Genomic DNA, 21,448 nt, shown 5'->3' with positions numbered 1-21,448 from the left:
TTTTTTAAACACTGGACTAATCCTTGAAATTTTTAATTCATTAGGAAATATTCCTTCTGAGAGACAAAGGTTAAAGCAGCAGGATAACGGTATAGATAGGTTATAAATGATTTTCTTTAACAAATTATTAGACATTAGGTATACATCATTACAATCAGAGTTTTTTAAACGCTTATTTGCTTCAATTACATCGAGTGGTGTTATAGTATTCCATGTGAATTGTACATTCGGGACAGGTATACCAGTGGATGCAAGCAACTGCTCAGAGCTAGTAGGAGGAAAGCCTATGCTGTTTTTAATGGTCTCAACCGAATTAAGGAAACAATTATTAAAAGTATCGGGGCATATTAATGAATTTTTAAGACTTACATTGCTATCACTATTATTGCTTTTAATAATATTCCATGCTGTTCTACACTTGTTACTACTCCCTTCTATGACACTTGTGTTATATTTAATTTTGGCTTCTTTAATGCTTTTTCTGTAATGGTGCTTTAAGTCATTGTATGTCTGTTTGATTGCATGGGAATTCCTGATGTTATTTTTTACTAAACTGTCTAAGAAAATTAATCTATTTTTCATGACAGCTAATTCATTATTGAACCAAAGGTTATTACTTTTTTTTATAATTATTGGTATTTACTTTTACTGGTTTAGAGAGATAGTTAATGTTATTTGTTAATATATTTAAAATTATGGAACAGACATTCTGAGCGTCAAAAACATTAGGGTTCATAATATTATTCCAATCATAGCACCCCAATCTGTCTGCTAACTCGCATATTTTTTGTTTTGGCAAGATAATTTTAAAAAGAGGCATACTACACGATACGTTAGATTGATTAGGATTGATATTCATTTTAAGTGTAAGACCACAGTGGTCTGAAAACGGAAAATTAAAAATACTACAACTAAGATTATTATTTTTATGGGAATTTACAAGAATATTGTCTAAACAGTTATTTCCTCGGGTAGGCTGACTATTTAGGTGATAAAAGTTATACTGTCGCAAAAGATTAAGAAATTGCTTAGAAAAATTACTACCCTTAGTTACATCAAAATTACAATTAAAATCACCCCCAATCACAGTTGTGTAATTAGACCATTTTATAAAGAATTGCAGTAATTCCTCAAAAGAATCAAGAAAGATATGTGGGTTACCTGATGGAGAGTGATAAACATTTACAACAATCAATTTCAGATTATCGATAAAGATAGCAGCCACCTCCAAATCCAACTCAGAACCAAATTGCTTTACGTCACATTTTCTTACATTAAAATTTGCATGTGTAAAAATTAGAGAACCGCCTCTAATATGGTCAGTTCTACAGTATGCGCTTTTACAAAGATAACCATCAGGCAGATAACAATCAGACCTTGAAATCTTCAAAATATCGTTCAATTACGCAACTGCAGTACTTCCACTGCAAGTGTTAGTGTAATTCCAAAGTGGTAATTGGAACTAAATTTGTACTATCACTTGCATGATCACATGATGATCAAGCATCAATTAGTGTAATGTAAAATAAACTAAAACTTCTTTGATTTAACTCTAAACTAATTAATTTTATTGTAATATCAAAGATTTTTATTTTTAAATTAACTTTGTATCATGTTCATGTGTGCAAGGAAGGCTAAGATTGGCTGGAATGTTTCAGACATGAAGGGCGAAACTGGTACACATCTCACAGAGGACGGTTGTGGATCGCTTCGGCTGCAAAACCTCCCACCGACCAGGAGATTCAGGACACTGAGTCTCTGTACAGATCAGTGAAAGGAGGTTAGTAACTCTATAGCAAGATTTTAGTTGTTGTGAATCAAGATTTTTCTGATAAAATAAAAAAAAAAAAATGGACTAGCTATGTCACAATTAATATTGTAGTGTGCAAGTCATTCACTGTCATCATTCCCTGCAAGTCAAAAAGTAGAACATTTACAACACAATGTTAACATATATTGTCTGATTATTGCACACAAGAAGTTGATGCTACCTGTTGCACACTAAACTCTTAATGGAGAATGGTATGTATGAAATTCTTTGAGATTTTGAGCTTGCTGGTGTGGTTGTCTATCTGATATTAAGGTTGGGAATGTCACAGAATTCGGTTACCCACTAATGGGTAAGTTATTTTGAGTTGAAATCTGTTAGATTGGGGGAGTAAATTACTATTTTGGGTGGTAAAGCCATTTTCATATTTTTGATTGTAGGAAAAGAGTTTGTCGGGATTTTGGACCTTGCAGTTGTCTGTGACTTTTCATTTGCTTCTAGAAGACTTCAGAGATTAAGTCTAGTGTATGGATCGTAGTCTCACCTGTAAACTAAAAATAAATCAGCAAACATTTTCTTATTCATTATTGTCTAGTTTCAAGTGTCTATTATGTAACAGTACACTTCTATTACTTGTGTGTGGTGTGTGATTTTTATACATTTGGGCAGCGGTTTAACCTCTTTTAAGTTGTCAATTTTCTACTGTATCAACTGCTTTGTTATGTGTTATATATAGCTGTATCAGTGTTCCATTCACGTGAATCTTACTAGTTTACTATCAAATATCCTAACTCATGTATAAAATATTACTTTTTGGTTGTTATTATTTGTTAGACATAAAAGTGTATCGATACATATTTTAAAAAGTAAATGTCTATATCAATCAATCAATAATCATTTATTCCTCCAGTATTTACAAATGAAAATAATAATATACATACTGTTTCCAAAATCGTTGTAGTAGATATACCAAGGAGGTATGACTTGGTGGAATGGTCCTGTGTTAATCAAGAGGTGAAAAAGACTAACTGGTGCCCTTAAAGAAATGTGTAATAAATTCAGAGACGTGAGTTTGGTGGAGGTTAGTAGAGCTGAAAGACACTTGCACACCCGTCATGGTATGCATCTCAACAGAAGAGGGAAGATGTGGCTAGCAACATCAGATAGCCAGAGTCCTGGACAGCAAACAGGAGCAAGAGACTTATAATGTTTCACCAACTCTTAGGACCGGCTCAGAGGAATCAGTAGCTGACGCCATGATGACGACGGAGATCAGCACTCCAACTACCGAGGACAGTACAACGTCATCGGGAAACTCTCCGCTCCAGACACCAACCCACAACCGGTAGGCCTACCCCAGTATTGCTCCAGGGACTTAAGTGTATACCATTTGAATGTGCAATCTATTAGAAATAAATTAGAGGCTCTAGAATTATGGTTAGACAAATATTGTTTTGATATTTTGACAATTAATGAACATTGGCTGGAGAAAGAAGAATCAACACTGTATATACCCAACTGGTTATACCTTAGCCAGCATTTTTTGTAGAAACCCACCATTAAAAAGAGGTGGAAGCTCAATTTTTGTAAAGAATTGTATTGACTTTAAATTGTTAGATATTGACAAGTTTTGTGTTGATTACTCCTTTGAGGCAGCTGCTATAATCTTGTCAAAGATTAATGTCATTGTTGTAACTGTTTACCGTACTCCAAATTCTGATTACCAACCAATTTTTCCATAGTTTTAGAGTTTATCGTAGAATTTTTTAAATGAAAAATTTTGCAAATTTAAAACTTATTTTAACTGGTGACTTTAATATAAATATTAACAATAAATCTAATGAATGTAATTGTTTTCTGAACATACTTCGCTCTTTGAATTTATACTGTTTAAATGAGCAAAACACTAGACAAGAAGCCTGCTTGGATAATATAATAACAAACCTTAATGAGTCAAACATAGTACAATGTCAAGTGTTAGATCCTAATTTGTCTGACCATGCTGGTGTATCTGCAGTGTTTTTTGACTTGATCATAGTTGACAACAATAGTGAAAAAAGTTTCATTTTGTTAAAAAGAATGCTTTCTGCTAATTCAGTCTTAAAGTTTAAGGAACAACTGTCACAATTTAACTGGTCACAAAACTTACGAAGTGCACCAATGTTAACCAAGCTTTTGACTACTTCTTATTTATTTTGACAACTTCTCTTGAAGAATGCTGTAAAACTAAAAAAATAAAAAAAAAGTAAAGTTAAAAGGCCAAAAATCACATGGTTCACACCAGAGTTAAAAAAATTTAGAGATTTTATTGTTACCTTATATGATAGATATAAGTTATCGGTAGGGGAGAAAGTGAACAACTGCATAAAAACGTTTATAATGAAGCAAAAAAATTATATAAGGCTAAAATTTTAGAAGGCAAAATATCTGCGAATGACGAATATATAAAGAATTCTAAGAATAAATGTAAAGCTGCTTGGAATATTATAAAGCTTGAGACCAACCGTTCTAAAGTTAGTCAAGAAGTACATGTTAATACTAATGATTTTAATGACTATTTTTATAAGCTCTGTTTCACTTACACCAACAAATAATGTTTTAGCAATTGAGTTTGTTGATGATTATATTTTAAGTTGTAACGGTGGGGTCAGTTGTTTTAAGTGGCAAAGCATGATAACACTAAGGTGTTAAAGTGTGTCTCAAAGTTAAGTTCGTCCCAAAGTGAAGATTATTATGGTTCTCTAACAAACTTTTAAAAGAAATAATCGATGTACTTGTAGACCCATTAACTTTTTTTGTTCAATATGATGTTGGAATATGGTGTCTTTCCTGAAGCATTAAAAGTGACCAAAGTCATTCCAATTTATAAAAAGGGTGAGAAATCACATCCTGTCCAGTTATCGGCCAATCTCTTTGGTACCTATATTTAGTAAGGTTTTTGAAAGTTGTGTAAAGGACCAACTAAGTTTATATTTTTACAATAATAATTTATTATGTAAAGATCAATTTGGGTTTCTTCCAAACTTAAACACAACCAAAGCCATAGAAGCAATAGTAGAAAAACGTTTTAGAGAATTTTGAAAATAAATTTTTGTCGTCTGCAACTTTAATAGATCTCACAAAAGCATTTGACTCCATCTCTCATGAACTGATTGTAAGTAAATTCAATAGCTATGGAGTTAGAGATTCTGAACTACAGTTAATTTCCTCTACTTAAGTAATAGAAAACAAATGGTTGTGGCAGGCTTGGAAACTATCTGATTTTAAAAAACAATTCAAGTTGGGGTACCGCAAGGATCTGTTCTGGGTCCTTTTCTATTTATAATTGCTGTGAATGATTTTTCATTCAATGTGCCATGTAAAGCAGTACTATATGCCGATGACACCACTCTTCTGAATCAAAGTAAAGATTTGAATGGGTTATTGTTAGAAGAAAATAATTCATGATAGCAGCTCAGGAATGGTTCAAAGTCAACGGGCTACTTGTAAACAGTAGTAAAACTGAAAATATTGTTTTCTCATTGAATAAACTTATAAATGAAGGTACTAAACCCGTTTAAACTATTAGGATTAATATCTAGATAGTAGGCTTAGCTGGGAATGTCAAATAAATCAATTGTGTATAAAACTATCTAGAGTTACTTATTTATTAAGAAAACTAAAAAGTTGTGTTAGTTTCCCAATGTTAGTTGCTGCTTACTATGCCTTCTTTAATTCCCATTTTATTATATGGAATAACACTTTGGGGCAACAGCTCACAATCACTAAAAGTGTTCAAATGGCAAAAAAAAAGCTATTAGGATAATGGCAAATATCTCAGGTAGAGAATCATGTGTTCCATATTTTAAAGAATTCCAGATAATGACTCTTCCATGTATGTACATATATTTTAGCTTAGTTAGTGTTTAAGGAAAACTTAAATAATTATAATTTTAGAAATGAAGTTCACACCTATAATACTAGACAAAATTACTTACTTGATTGTATTTCTATAAAACTAGAAAAATCAAAAAAAAGCCATGTGTTTATGAAAATAAAATTATTTAATAAGTTACCAAAAGAAGCATGGTCTGTAAACCTTAGCAGATTTAAATTTTATTCTGTCAAAATGGTTGAAAGAAATTGCCTTTTACTCTGTTAGTGATTTTTTGGGCTGTGATATTAGTACTTTTAAGATTTTAACTGTATTTTTAAATGTCATCTTGTTTTTTAATTTATTTTGTAATTTTTAATGTCTATGTGTTATCTATTTATTTATATAGATATATATTTATGTCTATGTTTATTAAACAGTCAAGATATTTACTCTTTAGGAAGATGCTTAAATATATAATAAATTTTCTAGACCTTATGTAAAAATATAAATAATGTTTTTATTAACTGTTTATTTATTTTGCACATGTATATATATTTTTTTTTTTTTGTAGAAAATTGTATTAGATGAAACTGTATTTTATTTGACTTTGTCTATTGCCATGTGCTTAACGACAATAAAATTCTTGATTCTTGATTCTTGGAATTACTAGCCATAAAATTAAATAGCTATGGCTAGCACAACTTAAACTTACAAGAAAATTTACATATTTACAGTCGATTATCTTACTTTAACTTAAAAACTTGCGGTCCACACTGTACCATTCTCAAATTAATGAAAAATTACAACTAAAGTTTCCTTTTTACAACAAAAACATAATCATAAATAAAAAATCCAAAATAAAAGTGACAACAAAAGAAACAGCATAAGAAACATTGCTAACATGAATGGCAACTCTAAAACCACAACATAGCTCTATAACTAAAAATATATTGCATATTTACAAACTAAAAAATACAAAAATAAAACCGATTGTTGCACAAATATACATTTTAATAGTCCACCTAAGCAATAATCTCAAGCAATTCACTGATTCTGTCATTTTCAAAAAGCCACGTTTTTAAATTTTTTTGAAATAATTTGATGTTTTTAGGACTTTTTATAGAAGTAGGAAGGTGATTGAATATTTTTGGACCTAGAAATACAAAAGATTTCCTAAAGATAATTTTATTTACTTTTGGTCTAATGTAATCACCTTGTGTAGACGCTCTTGTATAGTACTGACATTGTTTATAACTATTGTTTCCGCTTCTTTCGTAAAAAATTTTAAGAACTTTAAAGACAAATAAATACTTTAGGGGAAAAATCTTTAAGGATTTGAAAAGGGGTAAAGAGGGTTCTCGTTTTGCTTTATGTAATATTATTCTGATAAGATGTTTTTGTGTTACCTCAACCGGTTTTAATACAAAATCATTTGCCCCTCCCCAGAGTTCAATTCCAGAAATTAACCTAGAATGAATTAAAGAAAAGTAGAGTATACGCAACAGGTTTTCGTTTAAAACATTTCTTAAAAAATAAAAAAGTTCTCACACTTTTAACGAATTTGGGAATGTATTGCATGTGCATGTTGTTTCCAAGACAAATTTTCATCTATAACTAATCCAAGATATTTTATATTGTTCACTTGTTCAATTACGGCACAATTGCAATCATAATTTTGCTCACAATCGGTGCTTGAATGAAACTTTAAAGGGTTGTCAAAACCAAAGTGCTTTGAATCAAAATTTATGAATTTTGTTTTGTCAACATTTACCAACATTTTATTATTTATAATAATAATAATAATAATAATAACGTCTTTATTTAGCAAGCGTTCTTCAAAGTAAGACTCTGGTTTACAAGACAACTTTTGTCATAACTTACAGGTAATTATTACATAAATTACAGGTAATAATAGTTATTGTAAATGATATAAAATTACATAATTATTCTAACTTATAAAATTATATAAAAATCTCTTTAAACATGATTTTTAAATGTACTATAACTAAGGGTCTTTAAAGCAGGGGGCAAAGCATTATATGTTTCAGGTCCAAAGTAGCTAAAACCTTTCTTGCCAATTTCTAGGCGGACCCTAGGCAAATGAAGTAGGCTGTCCTGCCGAGTACTGCGAGAATTTATTTCGTGCCTAAAAATAAGTTTTTTTCCTGAGATATTTAGGTTTGCCAGTCTGAAGAACCCTGTGGATTAGTTGGGCAGTCTGTAAGTCACAGCAATTTCCAATTGATAGTACCTTAGAGCTTAATCTAAATTCACTGATGTGATCAAATTTCTTGAGATTATAAACAAATCTCAGAGCTCTGTTTTGCAATCTAGTAAGAACCGTGACATACTCCTGAGACAAACAACGAGCAAAAGATGGAAGAGCGTAATGTATAGTGGGAAAAAATTATTGAGCGGACAATTTCTAGCTTAGAAGACACAGGCAGTACTTTCACACATCTATAAAGGGTTTTCAGTTTGGTCACAACGCTGTTACATATGGATTTTACATGGTTCGCAAAATCAAGATTGGAATCCAAAGTAACTCCAAGGATTTTTAGAGAACTGTTCATAACTAAAGGTTTTGCCATCCAAAGTGACTAACTGACTAATGCAACCATGTGGCTGACAGTTCAGAGATGATCCCACCTGCAAAACAGCACATTTGTCCCGAGTTAAGCAGAAACCCATGATCATCCGACCACGACTTTACCCTAATCCAAATCTGAATTTATCTTCCCTACAGCCTCTGCTCTCTCCAAAGGATTGTAAGACAATAATAGCTGTGAGTCATCTGCATAACAATGAAGAGAGCAGAACTCCAGCTGGTCTTTCAAATCTGCAGTATATACAAGAAAGAGTATTGGCCCCAGGCAACTACCTTGCGGGACACCAACAAAACGGGGCAACGCAGGAGACAGCCGACCATCAACTTTTGTTCGCTGGGTTCTCCCCAATAAATACGACGAGAACCATCGGACTGAATTTTCATCAAAATGGTAGAATTTAAGCTTAGCTAATAACAAATCGAAATTAACCGAATCGAAAGCTTGCGAAAAGTCTAATCCCGTAATCAAGCTCTGAAAACCCCTATCCCTAGCAGAAAGCAGGTCATCAGTGACATTGAGAAGAGCGGAGCAGGTGCTAAAACCCTGTCTAAAACCTGATTGTGCTTCAGGCAGTAAATCCTCAGATTCCAAGTAGCTGACCATCTGCTCTGACACAACCCTCTCCAGTATTTTAGAGACGACCGGGAGGATCGATATTGGTCGAAAACTGAGAAATCGAAGTAGGATTGTTAGTTTTCGGAAGAGGGATCACTACACTCTCCTTCCAGCAGGAAGGAAATTTCCCAGTAGTTAGAGACACATTGATTAGATGGGTGATTGCTCCAATACAAAAAGGGCTCAAGCCTCTGACCATAGCGATGGATATTCCGTCCACGCCAAAAGCAGTACTTAAAATGGTGTTCATAAGCTCCCTCACCTTTTGCTCAGACACGCGCATAAAGGTGAAAGGGGAATTTACACCTGCACACATATTTTGGCTAAAGAAACTCAATTTATCCATGCTTATGTTTCGTCCACAACCCATGGTTGAAAAATAGTCATTCAGCTCTTTAGGTGAAAATTGATGAGGTTTTTCATCATTTGCATTCAGAATTCCACCAGCCCGCAACGTAGCCCAAAACTTCTTTGTGTTTTTTATGTTTAAATTATCGGCGAAAAACTTCTTTTTCGCCAATCTTACAGCCACATTGAGTGCGTTACGAGCCTTACAGTATTCGAGTCTCGATTCTTGGGTTTTTAGGGAAAGATAGACATTTTTACACCTATTCTTCTTTTGTGTAAGGTCAATCAGGTTGGAGTCCCTCCAAGGAGCTTTTTTCCTGGTTATTCTCTTTCGCACCATAGGGGCACACACGTCAAAGATTTGAATAATATTTGAAGTTAAATTATTAGTGATGTCATCTACGTCTTCCAGGGTTATTATGTCTTCCCAACAAAAACTAGAGGCAATCTCAATAAACTTCTCATAGTCAAAATTTCTAAAATTGCGATATGATATGAACTTAGCCTTGGATTTCGGTTTCTCACATAACACGTCACAGTATATCAGCTTGTGGTCGGTGATACGTTTACCATTGTGCTCCAAGATATTGGAGGTGTCGACTATTCCTACATCTGGATTAAAATTCTTATCTACAATTATGACGTCAATAAGAGACGATGTACTCTCAGTGATGCGAGTGGGTTCCCTAACTATTTGGACGAGACCCAAAGATTGAATAATTTTCTCGAGGTATTTCACATCTGCTCTTCTTCTGTCCAGGAAATTCACATTCAAGTCACCCAACAAAATCACTGAGTCTACCTCAGGTGACATGTCAATAAACAAAGCATGAATCAAAGAACTTATGCAAGAATATGGCGCAGCTGGTGGTCTATATGCAATACAGACACATAGCTTCTGACCCTTCAGACAAACCAAGCCACATATATATTCAATGCCAGTATCCACGTTGTGAAGTCTAACAGGAGTAAACTTAATAATGCACCTTACATACAGAACTACACCTCCTCCACGACCCATCAGAGACGGCCTATCGCAACGATGAAGTGTGTAGCCCGGCACATCGAACACATACGAGGGAACATCAGCGGACAGCCATGACTCAGAGACCCCCAACAAGTCAAATTGAAAATCATCAACAACCGAACACAACTCTGCAAAACCTGTGTTAAGCGATCTAAAATTTACATGCGCTACTCTACAACAAGTGGCAGTCGTTCGATCTCGTTTCCCGACTGGATTATACTCACCGGGGCACAATCATTAACAGGAGACACCTGAGGACTGGGACAGATGACATCTGGAGCAATCTCCCTTCCACACCGGGCGTGACAGGCCTCATAGACTATTTTCAGTGACTGAAAAAATCAACTCCCCCATACGATTATTCCCGTTTCGATTGAGGTGTCTCCCGTCACGGGAAAGATGATAGTTTCGGATAACATCGCTGTTGTTGAGAAACTCAACATTGAAGTTATTACACATGAGCATTAACTGTTCATTTAAGTGGAAAAGTGCTTGCTTTTTGATATCCCTCCTTGTAATAATACTATTTAAAATAACAGTAGCATTAGGAAAAGTTCGTTTGGCAGTACTCAACAGGTCCGCGAATGCGTGGAGCACCGCTCTCTTGCCACAGCCCCCATTGTAGCCAGGGCCACCGTTGTATCCGCGAACTAGGTTATTAGTTCCAACAAAAATGTATATTATCTCAGGTTGTGCTGATTTATACTTACTGATCTTATCTCTAATGTGAGATATTCTAGCCCCTGGATTTATATCCACAATAGCCCCTCTCTCTTTCACATTTTTTCCCCGAATAACGTAAAAGAGAATCACCGATCAGCAAAACATTGGACATGGTCTTTTCCTGATGTGTTAAATTTAATTCCTCTCTAGACTCAGCACTGACTTTGCCACTAGAAACCTTTTCTCTTACAAAAGGCAAGGAAACATTTCCACGAGCAAAGGCTTCTTTACCTCCTTTAAAGTTACTATTCTTAGTTAACTTAACTGACAATTTAGGTTTGTTTATTGACTTCTGATACCATTTCCCTGATGCATTGCATACTGTTGTGTAATTTACACTATATATCCCCCTCAGCAAGGGACTCAAAACGATTTATACATTTCACAGTAGCACCATCTGTCAAAGAATTTACAGTTTTATTCACCTTAAAACTACGTTGTTTTTTATTGAATTTTACAGTTTTCCATTCATTAGAGACATCCCTCGGTCTGATTAAATCTACATTGGTATCAGAATTAGAGGCCATCTTAATGGCAACAGTTGCAACAGTGGCTGCCAAATCAATCGGATCTCCTACAGTTGTGTCAGTCATAGTCAAGACACACACTCGTCTACAGACACAGTGCTTTGATTCCCGTCCTTAAAACAGTGAATAACCAATCACAAAAAGTAAGTCCATTTTTATGAATATTGCAAAAACCCTCTTTTATAAATTTAGCATTAACCAGCACACTTAGACCACATTCGTAGCTGTTATTTTGTTGAGCACAACTCAACTCACAGAGGCTATCCTTCGTGAATCCAAGTTTACTAGTTACTAGCTTAGCAGCCTCCATATTAGCACCTTTAATTGAATCAAGGTGGTATACTGACTGCCCACAAAACATCAACAAACAATAAACTCCAGTGAGAGCCAGTATCCGCCTTTAGTGCCGCTACACTATCGCTGATGCATAAGAACGCATAGTCAGACTTAAACAATTCTAAGTTACCTAAAAGAACATTTACATCAGTATCACTACCATGCTTTACCATTTTGAGATACAGAGGGGCCAATGAAAATTACCTTACTTGTATTTTTACTATCCTTACTATTAAACGTTTCAAAGTAAGAATCTAGAATTTTGTCATCAACCCATCTATTATTGAGCCAAGATTTTTCTTCTACCGCCTTAATTGACGACTTCAATTCATTTACACGATTTGATAACTCTAGTTTCTGCTTATCACTAGTTTCTAAATCTGTACTTAACTTAGCTATGATTAGATCCTTCTCATTAACAACGTTTTTTTAAAGATAAACATTCATCAGACATTTTTTTTAAAATCATCCCTAACTTTTATTAAGCTAGAAGAGACAACATTATTCTCCTTAATTATAACGTCTTTTTCTTCTCGGACAATGTCTAATTCGCTGTATGATGCATTTAGGTCAGAGTGTCTTCGTTGTTTCTCACCCTCCAGTCTGGTTTTCAAGAGTTAAAATTTCACACTTTAAATTTTCAATAACGTCCTCAAATGTTTTTGTGGTAGTCAAAGCTTTGTCCAAAAACTTGAGTAAATTGAATATGTCCGACTCAAAGTCAGAAACATTGATATGAGGATTGTTTGCCTCTAGTTTTTTATTAAATTAACACAAATGCTTGTAACTAAAGTTTCTGTGTCACTGTCAAGATTCTCTGAGTTAGTAAACATTTCCTCAATCACATTTATTGCAACGTTTGACATACCACGCGTCAACACCATCTTCTTTTAGAACAGTCCTATATTACAGAAATTGAAATACAGTTTTAGTTTTTGAAGCGACGCCGGCGTAGACAGTTCTGCAAGCCGCGAGGCGGGCAAGCAGATAGATTGCAGCGAAGAAACTGAAGGCGCAGCTGATATCACTCGCAGAGCGGTAGGTAGAGCCAAGGCGGTCAGAGCATACAGCGGTTAGTCACGATGCGAGTAGGGACAAGTTCTGCCGCAGCCGCTGGGTTGGCAACGGCGCACAGCACCTGCGCTGCAGACGAGAATGTTCAAGCCGCGCCTTCCACCACTGCCAGCGTGTTCGTTCAGCTTGGTTAGTGATTCCCACATTCAGCTACTTACAGTTGTTTGATACCACCGGACGATTGCAGTGGCCCCATGCAAGTCAATAAAACAATTTGGTCAACAAAGTTTGTACAACAACAAGTTTGTATAACGATGTTACGACTTTAAAAAGAGGCAACAAGTAACACACATGTCATTCTTCTGCAGACCAGGTCTGCCACCTCCCATAGTGTGTAAGGACTTATACACTATGATTGTAACAAGTTCAAATCTTTTTTAATATAATATAAAATATTAACCCAATAAGAATCTATATATTGTAACGCTGTCATCAGCAAAAGCGATTATCTTTCCATAAAAATTTGTTTTTAGTAAATCATTGATAAAAATTATAAATAATGAAGCTGATAGTACTGCGCCTTGTGGTACACCAATAGAGATGGCCTTCTAGTCACTTAAGAACTTACCCACTTTCACCCGTTGTGTCCAAGCTTTGAAACCAATCCAAAGATAAGCCTCTTATTCCTGAAATCTGTAGTTTATTTAAAAGAATATTGTGATTAACCAAGTCAAAAGCTTTCGAGAAGTCAATGAATAATCCTGTAGATTTTTTACTATTATTCATACTGTTTAGTATGCCTTCAATAAACTTTGTAATTGCTTTTTCAGTGCTTTTACCTTCTGTAAAACCGAATTGACAAGTTGAGAAAAATTCTGTTTGATTTAAAAACGATAACAGTCTGCTTCTCATGCACCTCTCAAATATCTTAGATAACACTGATAACAGAGCCATCGGTCTGTGATTCTGTAAAATTTCCCGGTCTCCTTTTTTGTAAACAGGAACAACAATAGCTTGCTTTAGTTGAGTGGGAAATTTGCCGCTAGAAAAACTTAAATTTATAATAAATGATAAAACTTTGGAGATTGATGTCTCAATGAATTTTATAAGAGCGACAGATATGTTATCAATCCCAGTAGATTTTTTATTTTTTAAACCTTTTAATAATGCCTATGACTTCAGCTTGAGTCACGGGTGTCAAGAACACTGAGCGCTGTTGGTGATAACAGCGGGCAAGGGTGGCCGGGTCCGGGCTAGCACGCACCAGTTGCAGTGGCGCAGACACAAAGTACTCATTGAACAGGTTCGCTATTGTTTCCTGGGAGTCCACCACATGGCCTCCTTCTAGGCTTATCCTTGTTATTTCCTTTTTATCGGATTTGTTGACAATGGTATTAATAACCTCCCACTGCTTAGCCGAATTTCCTGAGTGTCTTTCAAGTAAATCACCATAATATTTTTTCTTAGTTTCGTTTATTTCTGTTTCAAGGTTGGTTTTTAATTTATTAAAGTATTGGATTAAAGGAACATTGTAAGGCCTTTTCTTTATAGTGCGATACATACTATGTTTTTTATTTATTTTATTTAGTAGGGATTCAGTAATCCAAGGACTTTTAATATTTGCTTTACGTAGTTTTGGGGGAATTATTTTAACTTCTGTACTTTCTAATATAGCTCTGTTCATGGTTTTATAAAATTCATTCATGGCCTCATCTACACCCTCAGCCACGTAAACATCATTCCAATTTTCAACAAGCAACTTATCTTTTACATTTCTCAAAATGTATCTTTCTTAATTCAAGTAGTTCATTTTTTGGTAACGTCGGTTTTTCATCTAAGACAATTAGAGCTGTTAAACTGTGATCTGTAATATTAATATGAAAAATTCCGGTCTTAAATATTTTCAAATTTTTATGCCTTATAAAAATGTGGTCTAGACCAGCGGTTCCCAATCTGTTTTGGTGACGTACCCCTTAGTTTGTATTATGTATTATGGCGTACCCCTTGGCCCATAACACATATATTTTAAATTGTACATGCATAATTAGTTTGCCTTTTTTATTTTCCTTTTATATGCAATTATAATCACTCGTATGTTATAAAATCTTAATTTCAAAGATACAATGCAATAAGAATAACAGATCCGTAATGTATTAAAATACAAATTTTATATATTTAGTTTTTAGTTATTTGTGTTAAAACTTGTTAGGTTGGAATAATAAAATGCAAGAAACTGTATTAATACATATATTTAATTATAATCAAATTACAAAATTCAGAATTGTGGATGTCGCACAATGAAAATGTTCGTATAGTTATCATCAGTTATTCAATGTGAGGGATGAGCTTGAATGGAACGGCTTAAACTGCTGATGTCTGGCATAATTGGGCTTAACTTGAGTCTGAGATCACATTCCACTGCTTGCATTCGGTTCTTGTATTTATTTTTTATGTACAGCAGATGTGAGAATCCCGCCTCACATAGATAGGAAGTTCGGAATGGTAGTAGAAACTCAACTGCTTTGTCAGCAATTTCACCATACTCTGAACGTCGTTTGATCCAAAAATCAATAAGAGTGGTTTTGTTAAATACTTCTTTCAGATCCGAATTGCAGTTTAACTCAAAAAGTTCCTCTTTGAGTTTCAGAGAAAAGCTGTTTGGAACAATTTTCTCAATTTCAGCAAAGGGGTTTTTAATCCACGAGTATGAACTCAGATCTTCTTGAAAGTATTTTGTGAAGCTAGCTTGGAGGGAGCTACAATGATCTGATATGTAATTCAAAATTGTTTGACTCAGGAGAAGTTCGTTCTCTTTAATAAAAGATTCAAGAGATGGGAACAATGACACTTGGCTTTTCTTTGCTTCCCCTTCTGCAAATCTTAGTTTTAGTTTCACACTATTGATTTTGTCCATAACTTGGAATGGGCTGTTATAGCTGCCTTGTAGTTTCCTGTTAACATCATTTAACATACTGAATATGTCTGCCAAATAAGCCAATCGGCTCAACCATAATTAATCTGAAAAACGGTCACGATACTGAAAGTCTGTGTCGGATAGAAAAATCAATATTTCATGTCGAAGTTCAAAAACTCGAGATATCACTCTTCCTCTTGACAACCACCTTACTTCCGTGTGCAGAAGTAATTGTTTGTGAATACTATCCATTTCATCACATAAATTATGGAAAAGGCGTGAGTTTAGTGCTCTGGCTTTAATGAAATTTACTGTCTTTACTGCTTCATTCAGTACATTTTTCAGCTCTGCTGGACATCTCTTTGTAACCAAGGCTTCTCGGTGAAGACTACAATGAATAAACTTAGCCTTTGGGCTTACTTGCTGCACTTGAGTAACAACTCCCTTATGAACTCCAGCCATTGCATTTGCCCCATCTGTGCAAATTCCTACACATTTTTCCAGTTCAACTCGTTTTCTCTAATAAATGTGTCTAATTTTCCAAATATTTCATCTGCATTTGTGTGTGAAGGCAAGTTTTGGCAAAATAACATGTCTTCTCCAACAGTATTTCCATCTTCGTACCTAAAATAACATATTAGCTGAGCCATGTTAGTTACGTCAGTCGTTTCATCAATTTGAATAGCAAAATATTTGCTTTTTTTTATTTTTATGAGTAATGTTTCCTTTACATTAGCAGCCATGTCACTAATTCTTCTTGAAACTGTATTGTTTGAAAGCGAAAGTGAATCAATCTGTTTAGCCTCATTTTGTCCTAACATGGTTGACAGAATGTCTTTAGTTGCTGGCAGTATTAATGTTTCCCCAATAGTATGTGGTTTGCCCTCTTGAGCAATTCTAATACTAACTTTATAGGAAGCCTCAACCGCTTTTAAATTCAAACTGGTAAAAGAATTAATATTTGTCTTGTTGCCTTTTAATGAAGCTTCCTTATTTAAAAAAAATCTAATGGTTTATCTTTGTAATTTTCATGTTTTGTTAGGAAATGACGCTTTAAAAGAGAAGGTTTCATTGCATGGTGAGAAAGTGTTTCCAAACAAATTACACATTGTGGCCTAACTTCATTGTCATGGACCTCATTATAAGTAAATCCATAAGACAAGTAGTTGGTATCATATTTACTCCTTTTTTGAACGCATGTTTGTTTACCTAATGGCTTTGCAGAACACACTGAAGAACTTTGATCTTTTGATGAAGACGTACTAGGTACAGGAGTAAAATTACCTTCTTCAAGTGATGATGAAACTCTTTGCTTTTTCTTAATGTTTGAAGACTTGCTTAACCACTTATCCATATTACTATAACAAACACTGTCTATGAAATAATGAATAAAATAACACGAATAATGTGGCAGTATGACACACGCTTAAAACCACACACTTTGCAGACTGGCAGACGATATACTAACTGACAAAGAAACTAGAAGGTGGAGAGCGTCAGTGATGTAGCCACTGGTCGCGCAAAACAAAACTTCCCTCGCTTTTCCCGCAACCCGAAATTTCCCTCACATCAGCCGGAACATAATAGCAAACTGGCGAGGTCCTGCTCACGTACCCCCTGGCAACGTCTCGCGTACCACCAGGGGGTACGCGTACCACAGTTTGGGAACCCCTGGTCTAGACAAGAAGAAGAGATATGTGTTATTCTAGTGTATTCATTTATAAGTGAACTGAAACCATTGTTAAGCAATAGAGATAAATATTTTTCGGAGTCTGTTGAACATTTTTTATATTTGCATCGCCTACAAACACGCAATTATTCTTAAACTTATTTAATGTTGGTTCGAGTTCTGATAAAAATACTTGTTCTGAAAAGTCGTGTTTTCTGTATAACCCGAAAAGAGACATAATTGACTGACCATGACTTATTTCTAGTAATAAAATGTCTGCAGTTTTCATGGTACATTCTATCTGCTTAGCTTTAACGCAATTACTAATAAATATAACTATCCCTCCCACTCTGTATGTATCATTGCAATTAAAGAAAGCAGTATAATTCGGAATTGAAAAAAGTACTTTCTCCTCATCAAAGATCCACGTTTCTGTTAAAATAATAATGTCTATGTTTCTGTTTAATTTATGTACATATACTAGGAACATGTCAAAAATTTTCCGAAGACTTCTTATGTTTTGGTGGATTAGAGACAGATTATTACATTCTTTATTGGGGAAAAAATTTTGGTCCAAATCATAGTGTATGCTACACGAGGTAGGCCTATTTAATAACGCCAATGTAACTAAGAGATTGCTTGAGATTACTTTACAAGTTGTCTAAGTCATCGAACGAGTCAATTTTTTTGCATTTTTCCCCGTTTTCTTTACGCATAAAAATTTTACGGTCTCTACTCCACACATACTTGTAGTTTTTGTCCCTCGCACTTTCCTTGGCTCTAGCTAGTAGTTGTTTGTTTTCTGGAGAAAGATGTTCATTGATGAAGATCTTCTCGGAACTGTTAAAGCTAGGGTTCACCTTACTTGCTGTTAGAGGTCGTACTGCCTTGAAGTTCGAGATCCAGACATCTCTCTCCTCGTAGGTAGCGAACTTGACGATGATGGGAGCCGTCCTGCGCTTGTTGTAGGATGGTATGCGGTGTGCGGCGACTACTTTCTCTTCCATCTCTTCTTTATCTCCACTCCTATCGCCTTCGCAACATCTTCTAGGACAGCAGTGACGTTTTCACCCTGTGTTTCTGGCACCCCATCGATCTCGATGTTCTGTCTTCTAGAGTACTGCTCCAGGTTCCTGACTCGTATTCCTAGGTGGCTGACTGACTCACTGAGCTGGGCATTTTCCTTTTTAAGTTGAAGATTTTCTTCTTGGGTCTTCTTCAGCTCTTTCATGACAGCGTTCATAAGATCGTTGTTCTTGTCAACAGAATTTGACAGAAAACTCACTGACTCACGCAGTTCACTATTTTCTTGGGTGTTTTTTCTAAGCTCCGCAAACATTTCTTGTTTAAAAGCTTCCGTTGTGTTAACTAGAAACTCCTTGCTTATAGATGACACCATTACTGATTGATTGCTATTTAACAAAGATGACGTATCCTTCTCGGGCTTGCACGTGTCACAGAACCACTCTTTCTTCGAGCCGCGAGTTTTACTAGACACACACTTGAAATGACAAACAACTCCACAATTCCCAACGCACTTCACTTCGTTTTCGCACGGAAGTTTGCAAACGCTACAGTTAACCGCCATTATTTAATCAGTCACAATAAAACTATTGAAATTGCAATAACCTGGTCGTGACAGGTTATGAGTACAACTCGTGTTACGTTTGACCTTGAACTTGCAGCTACAGCTCTACGGTCCGCACTGCTCGGCTGACTGATAACTATACAGTAGAGTCTTGGTTTTTCGGCCTTCCGAGTTATTTGATCTTCTGGGGCAATATGTCAACATGATTTTACGCAATATGTTGGACAAGGCAGCCCCTTTCGTCGCACCGACTGTACGCAGCAGATGCCCACACAAGGCAGCCCCTTTCTTTTACCTGACTGTACGCAATATATTTGCACGCCAGGTGACAGGTTGGTAACCTCACTTTCTCTTTGTTTTGGTGCGCTACAGTCCTCAGTGCTTACATAGCTCTTTCGCTTGTAGGTCGTCTTGTGTAATTTTTTCTTGTTTCGTTTCTGCCATTTTGTTAGACTGTTAGTTGTATTTTGATTTTGTCATTTCTAAAAGTTGTGGTGATGGCTTCAAAACGTAAAAAGATAGTTGTGCCAATGGAAGAAAAACTGAAAGCCTTGAAGAGATTAGGTAATGGTGAAACTTATTAAAAGTAGTGTAAAATTATTACGAGGAAAAAACAATGGTAGGAGTTGAAAGAGGAATCCCAATGATATTGAAAAATGGTGTTCTCAGAGAGTCATGGCAACTGCTTTGGAAAATCAAAAGATTATGAAAAATGTAAGTATGAAAAAGTAAGCGAAGTTTTGTACCTGTGGTTTACTCAACATAGAGATAAAAGTGTACCAATATCAGGACCAATCTTATAACAAAAAGGCTTAAAGTTTCAAAATGAACTTAACGAAGGTGATCCTGATTTCACAGCTAGTGTACATTGGATCAATAGATGGAATATAGTTACGGAATTCGGCAGTTTAATATCTGTGGCGACAAGCTTTCAGTAAACTGTGAAGCCGTTCAATCATTTAGGGACAAACTTATATGCTTTTGGACAATGAAAGCTTACAGGTGATCAAATATTCAACTGTGATAAGATTGGTCTCTATTACAAATTGAAGAAGTATAGAAGAGTAATTATCGAAGAAACCTATTTTCTTCTTTAATTAAAGCTATGGACCAGGGAGAAGACATGGTGAACAAATTGTCTCATCTAAATTGGAAAGATGTTGCACCATCATGGGAGAGTGTTGGAGCAAACACCATTGCTAAATCATGGAAAGGTTTGCTCCAAGAAAATGAAGATTCTCCGTGTGTTGAAAATATACCAAAGGAGACCGAACTAGACAACACTAGTCTACTTCTATTCTTAATAAGTGCTGGGTTGCGCAATCGCAACAGAAGAGGACGTGAATAAGTAGATTACCCAAGATGAACAATATGAAGTGATTGATGAAGAAATAGTGAACATTGCAAATGGAAAAGGAGAAGAAGACGATGATGGTGTTAGAGGAAAGTGCACAGAAGTTTCACACTGCAAAGGACACAAAGCTTTACAAATGGCTTCAAAGTATGCAGAGCAGCTGGAGGAAATATCGTCTACCGAGGTTTTACTTTTGAGGAGACTGCAAGATTTGGCGGCCAGAAAAAGACAAACAGCGAGAAAAAAAAAACAATAAAACTTTTTTTACCCAAGCTTAAGTTTAGTTTCGTAGTTCACTGCACTGTATGTGAATATGTACCTACTGTAAATCGTGTTTTATTACTTTGCCTTAAGTTCATTTTGATGTACAAATAAAATTAAAAGCCCCCATACACAATTCGACCAATCCTTGGACACGTCTGCCGAGGCGTCTAATTCCAAGAGTCGTTGCCACACACACTGCCTGACCGCAGACAGATCGGACAGTGTGTGGGAACGACAGACTTGGAATCAGATGTGTCGGCAGAATTATCCATGGATTGGTTGGATCGTGTATAGGGGATTTTTACACAATTTCAATGTTCTTTTTATTATTTTCCATGTTATCCAACCTTTTTTGCTTATTCGATCTTGCCGAGCCGGTTTAGGTTGGATTATTGACACTCTGCTATAATAACAATCATCTCAAAAAATGACAATATTTTATACATTTCTAATGTTAAATAATAGTAAAATGTTTGATTGCATTTTAGTTACACAGATCAGATGAAAACTCATCAGTGCTATAAATTGAGACCCGGGAAAAGTGAGTGTTCTGACAGAGAGTTCGGAGTGAGAGGTTCAGGTAGTAAATATTTGAACGGTAACAGTCAACGTTACATGGTGCAGTCCTAGCGTTGGATCTCAGAACTAACTGAAATAATCCTCCAGCCCTCAGTACACCACCCACATCTGTATGAATGATTTTATCTCCTGTGTAACTATTACAGTCAACATCTTGTTGATAACTTTATACAAGATTCTAAATCTAAAAGGCATGTTTCTCAAATGCTTGAAAAAATCACCCATTTATCTTTCAGGAGGCAAGAGGTCACTTATTA

The sequence above is a fragment of the Homalodisca vitripennis genome, unplaced genomic scaffold (assembly GCF_021130785.1).
Source record: "Homalodisca vitripennis isolate AUS2020 unplaced genomic scaffold, UT_GWSS_2.1 ScUCBcl_5748;HRSCAF=12630, whole genome shotgun sequence".
Lineage (NCBI taxonomy): Eukaryota > Metazoa > Arthropoda > Insecta > Hemiptera > Cicadellidae > Homalodisca > Homalodisca vitripennis.
The sequence above is the reverse complement of the archived record's forward strand: the minus strand, read 5'-3'. Positions refer to the sequence as shown.